The sequence below is a fragment of the Capricornis sumatraensis genome, chromosome 12, assembly GCF_032405125.1.
Source record: "Capricornis sumatraensis isolate serow.1 chromosome 12, serow.2, whole genome shotgun sequence".
NCBI lineage: Eukaryota > Metazoa > Chordata > Mammalia > Artiodactyla > Bovidae > Capricornis > Capricornis sumatraensis.
Window position 1 is genome coordinate 61,377,395 of NC_091080.1, and position 6,000 is coordinate 61,383,394.

Consider the following 6,000-nt stretch of genomic DNA (forward strand, 5'->3'; position numbering starts at 1 on the left):
GTCCCTAATTTCAGCTTGGAGCCTGAACAAAAGCAAAATGTTGGTACCTTGTGGAAGTCACAGCCTCAACAACAACAGTGCCCTTTTCTGGATCCTGCCCATCTCCTTTCACACTATGCCTCTTTTTAAAGTTCATCTGCAATTAACCAGTAACTACCTTGCATCTCCTGTGCCACCTGTTGCTGAATATAGCACAAAAGCACTTTTGCTCAGCTTGCCACCCTAGAGAAACCCACAAAAATATCTAAAAATACAGAGGAAAAGCTCCCACTTCGGCAAAACATGGGCAGCATCACAACCACAAACCACATATCCAAGAGCCAACCTGGCAGGCACTGTGCAATCTGGACTGAGTCGGGTAACTGCCTATGTGCACAGTTTCTCAGATGTTAGGTGAGATAAAGTCATCCCCTACAGTAAGTGAAGGTCACAGCCAGTAGTCTTTGAACTGAAACCATGTGTTCTTGACATGAGAACAGATGATGAGAGAGGCAGGGAATGATCCCGGACAGTCATAGAGCAATATCACAAAACTGGAGAAAGGAGAAGGAGCTCAAAGTGAAAGCATGTCACCTTACCTTTTCTATGGGATGATCCAGCCTCTTACCCAAGGGAAATAGGCAGAAGTGAAGCAGAGGGGAGGGAGGAGAGGAAACAGTGATGGGCAGAGAACGGTGAGCCTGTGATCCAAGTGACTGCTGTTCACAATACTATTCTCTATATAGGGAAAAACGGGAAATTTTTGTCCCTAGGCAAAAAGGGAGTGTCAACTTTGGGAAGGGAGAAAGTCTCCAAGACAAGGAACCCTAAGGGGGTCAGTAGGTATCCATGACTTACTCCACCACTGCTACCCATTCAGTGTTACCCCCACCACCCATTCTCTACATACACAAAAACATACGCACATATGAACGAGGGCCAGGAGTAAGGTGAGGCAAGCAAGGAACCCAGGGAGACCCTGAAAGTCTGTTGCTCTTGAATTTTGCACCCCAGGCACTTTGCTTGTCTCACCTTAACCCTAATTCTGACACACAAATGCATCAGTGGGTCAGTAAACCATTGGCTCTATTCAAATATGAGGAATGAGTAGGGGAAAGAAAGAAAACGAAGATAAGCGACAAACAGCTCTCCTTGGCCTCATAGAAAATACCAAGTCATCAGAAGGGGAGGGAGGGAATGTAAGCCCGAAAGGGAGGGGGGACAGTACAAAGAAGAGCTTGTTAAATTATAGAAGAACATCATATGCAAGAAAGCAGAGCTCAGAAAATAAATGGAAGAGAAAAATAACATTTCAGTGGTAGATGCTACACAAGAAGAAATTGAGAAAATGGAATAAGAACAACTGAAAGTATCCTTAGGGACATAATAAATAGTCTTGAGAAAATTAAACAAAATGAGACGGAAAAGAGGAATAATATACTTAAAATGTCTAGAAAAAGTGATAGGGAAGATAGATTTAAAAATGAACATACACATAATTGTTATGAAGACAGAACAGAAAAATGGAATAGAAGAAAATGTGCAAAGATATCCTAGAAAAATAAATAAATTTTCTTGAACTAGAACCTTCCAGGTACAAATTATTAGAGTAAAACATGTAGTTGTAAAAACATTATCAGTATGATCAATGGCAGTATACACCCTGGCAAAGTACCTGACTGCCATTAAAAATTAACAAGCATTGTTTAAATCTAGGCATAAAAAGCAAGTGACTAATCAGATAGATTCCAAATTTCTCCACAAAATTTCTCAATTCCAGAAAATATTTATAGTCTTGAGAGTCAGTTTGGGCAAGAACTTGGAAACTCTATAACCCATAAGACCTAAAAGGAAAGAAAAATGAAAAACTTGGAATTCCCAGGCAGTCCAATGGTTAGGACTTGCCACATTCACTTCCTTGGGCCCAAGTTTGATCCTGGTCAGGGAACCAAGACCCAGCAAGTTGCTTCCCCCTCAAAAAATTAATTTAATTTAATTTAAAGATTTTTTAAATATTGAAAGGTAAGATCCAGTCAACATAAAAATGAACAAAAATAAATTACTTTGGAAAGAACAGACAGGTGGTAAACATCGAATCAGTGTGTACATAGAACTAAGCATAAACATATCTCAAAAATCTTGAAAATAGAAAAATTATAATATGAATAATTTTCAAAACTGCCATCCAGGTGAAAGCTGGAGGGGGGAAGTGTGCTAACTTTCTAATATTCAGAGCAAGGAGTCAATAGATACTATCCAAAATCTAAATCTGTAGCTTTTTTAAAAATGACTACATTCTCTGTATCCTCTTAGCAAGACTCCTTGAGAGCTAATTTGCCTTACAGTGAAAATTTATCTGAACTTCAGCAGTACTTCATTTTAATTCTGTTTCTTCTTCTTTTTTGGTTAAATTATTAACAAGATATAATTTAATGCATATCACTTTCAAGTAGCATATGGAGAATAACTCCATTTTTTATAAGTATTTATATCTCTATGTAGCTATCTTTATAATGTATATAGAAAGGTGTCTGAAATAACCATAAGTAATTTCTGGTAGGTAATTGAAGATATTTATAATCATTGCAGTTTTATACTTTTCAGCATTGTGTGATATTTTATGGTGAGCAAGTATGATTTTTTTTTTTAAAGATAATGTCAGTATTTTTTATGTGACTGGTGGCTCCATAGGTACAGAATCCGTCAGCAATGCAGGAGACCTGGCGTCAGTCCCCGGGTGGGGAAGATCTCCTGGAGGAGGGCACGGCAACCCACTCCAGTATTCCTGCCTGGAGAATCCCCATGGATAGAACATCCTGGCGGGCTGCCATCCATGGGGTTACAAAGAGTTGGACACAACTGAGTGACTAAGCACACAAAGAGAGAGAAACAGGAGGAGTGAGAAAAGAAGGGAGGGAGCTATGGAAAGCAAGAAAATTTTCACCACATACACTCAAGCCAAGCGCCTTCTTGAGGAAAACATGACTAAACCACATTAAACAATTAGTGGGAGGAACACTTCACTTGGGATGGAGTCCAAGGCAGAACAGCAATAGTGATGGGCAGGAAGAGGATGTAGTAACCAGAGTTCTGCTGTTACCCTCTACCAAAGAGCCCAGGATTGCTTGTCTGCTTATCTCTCTTTCCCAACAAATACAACCAATTGCGTTTCTTTATTTTGCTCTAATAGGTGCCCATAGGAGACAATGCACCCTTGTGTTGTCCACCCATCCCCTTGAAATATGCCCTTGGTTAGCCTGTGGGTGGGCATAATGCCTTAATATAAAGCGCAAATTCTAAAGGCGAGAAATTTGTCAGATGAGTGCTAGGCAGTGGCAGGGTCTTTGTCAGGAGAATTTCAGTTGAGTTAAGCTTCCCAGGCTAGTACTTATCAACTGTTTGTCTATACCATCCTACCAGAAACAAAATTCTTTAATTCACAGTGGGAATTTTTGATGGTGAGGTTCTGACATGAGGATATTTGTGACTTTTCCTCCATTCGGAAATGTTACTCCACACCTGAGCAGTTCAGGAAAGGATGAGTTGCAGGAATAGGATAAGCTCATGACTGGAAAGGATCCAGGATAAGGTACGTAGAGATGGAGTGAGTGCACACATTGTATAGTGATTTCTTTTTTTTTTATTATTTTTTATTTTTACTTTATTTTACTTTACAATACTGTATTGGTTTTGCCATACATTGACATGAATCCGCCACGAGTGTACATGAGTTCCCAATCATGAACCGTGATTTCTTTTTAAGATGGAAATTTAACATTCATTTTGAAGGTCACTCTTGGCCTATTCAAGAGATAACTGTTTGACTCTTCATGCTTAAACGGCTTTCTGCACCTCTCTGCCTGCGCTGGCTGTGGGAGGGTCTTGGCAGGCTGGAAATTGCTCTGGGGTGGGCGGGGACTCTCAATGACTGAGGGAAAGAAGTAGGTGGATAAATACTCTGCAATAAGAAGATTCTGAGATGTGTTCCACAGTCCTTCAGAAGCTCCCCAGAAGCACTGAGATCCAATTCCTCAAGCCCCAGTTCACTCATGACCACACTTTTCACTGGTTTTCCTTCCTTCTTTGTCCCACAAGCCCACCATCTCACAGTGCTTTCTGGAACCTCATGCCAAAGAAACTACTGGTGCTCAAACCCTTATCTCAGGTTCAGTTTTTGGCAGAAATCATCTATGTTAATCATCTCAGGTTACCATAACAAAATAGCATTGACTGAGTGGCTTAAACAACAGATATTTATTTTCTCACAGTTCTGGAAGCTAGAAGTCCAAGGTCATGGTGTTGCGAAGGTTGGTTCTAGTGATGCATCTCCCCCTGGTTTGTAGATGGCCATCTTCTTGCCGTGTCCTCACATGGCCTCTCCTCTGTGTACTGGCAGAGAGAGAGATCTGATATCACCTCCTCTTCTTACAAGGACACCAGTCCTATTGGATTAATCCCTACCCTTATGATTCATTTAATCTTTATGACCTTCTCAGAGGCTCTGTCTCCAAATACAGTCATGTTGGGAGTTGAAGCTTCAACATATGAATTGGTAGAAGGAGAAGACACAATTCAGTCCATTAAGACATCCTGAGATGGGACTTACCATGAGGGAGACATTAATTCCAAGATGCTTCCACAGGGACTCTCCATCACAAGCGTGAGAGCCACTTAACCTGAGTCAAGAGAAGGATGGGTAAGTTGTCCCCTTGTCTGACTACAGGCTTAACCAGGTTTCAACAGGTGTTACCATCAGAAGCTGCAAGTGAAGTTTCAGAATGGCAAGACATCATGACCTGGAGGTTTCCAGCTCTTCTTACCATCTTAGTTGAGATGAGTAGCAATCAAGCAGTGGCAGTAGGGAGTGTAGGATGTCAATATACTCTCACAGAAGGGAGGAGCTGACGATTTCTCAAAAGAAATCTCACAGCCTTGAAAGTCAAGTTATAGAAACCTTACACTTGACTCCAAACCCCAGATACCCAATAAATGAAAGACATAGTTAAAAAAATTACTTATGGCCCTTATATATTTTTTCCTAAGTGACAGAACCAGTTTCCTCCTTTGCAAAACAGCAATAATAATGCTGAATTGCAGGGTTGTGATGAATAAATGAGATTGAACATGTGTTTAGCCTAGGGCATGGCACTCCATAAGTAGGACTTCCCTTTCCCCTTCCGCAAATATGAGCATCCTTCCTTCATCCCAGGAAACTGGGACATATACTGGTCTCTGGCTTCACTCCAGGACATCAGTCACACTTGTTTTACTAGTGTCATTAGTAGTTTTTAAAAACCACCTCTTGGTTCTTGTGTTTCCAATCAAATGATGTTAAATGAAAACAAAATCTCTTTTTCATAGATTCCTTAAGCCTTCTGGTTTCTATCAATGTAAAATTCTGGATGCAAACCTACCTTTAACTGTTGTTTTGTTTTTGTTTTTTTTTTCAAATCAAGCTTACTTTAAGTAACTATGGTTGATCCATCAGCTTCCTAGATTGAAACAAGGAATATCACAAGTGCCTACTTATAGAGCTTGGAGGTTGGGAGTAGACCAGACAATGCATGTTTCACCAAAGGAGAGTTCTATTTCATAGGAAAGAAGAAATAAAGTTATTCCCATTGCTTCTTCTCTTACATATTCAATATGCTTTGTCTCTATACGTCAAGTTCCTTTTCAAGTTCTAGTTCTTTGATCTGTAAGCATCCAAAGAACATCTCTTTTTCTTCCTCTCCCACTTCCGTGTTTCAAATTCCCATCCTACGATTCCACTCCTTTCCTCTCAGTACATCTATGTATTTCTCATACCACTTCTCTCACTCTCCCAAGCCTACACTTGCCGTTTCTTTTCTTCCTGTTAGCTACAACAAAGCCATCACAGGAAAGGACGTCTATGATGCCTTGTGACAGAGCAGTGAAAGCCTCCAAGACAGTCAGGTCCTCAGATAACACACAGGTCCCAACTGATGTTCACACCATGCTCAGGGCTTACTGAGAGACTCTTTAGCTTTTAGGGGCTTC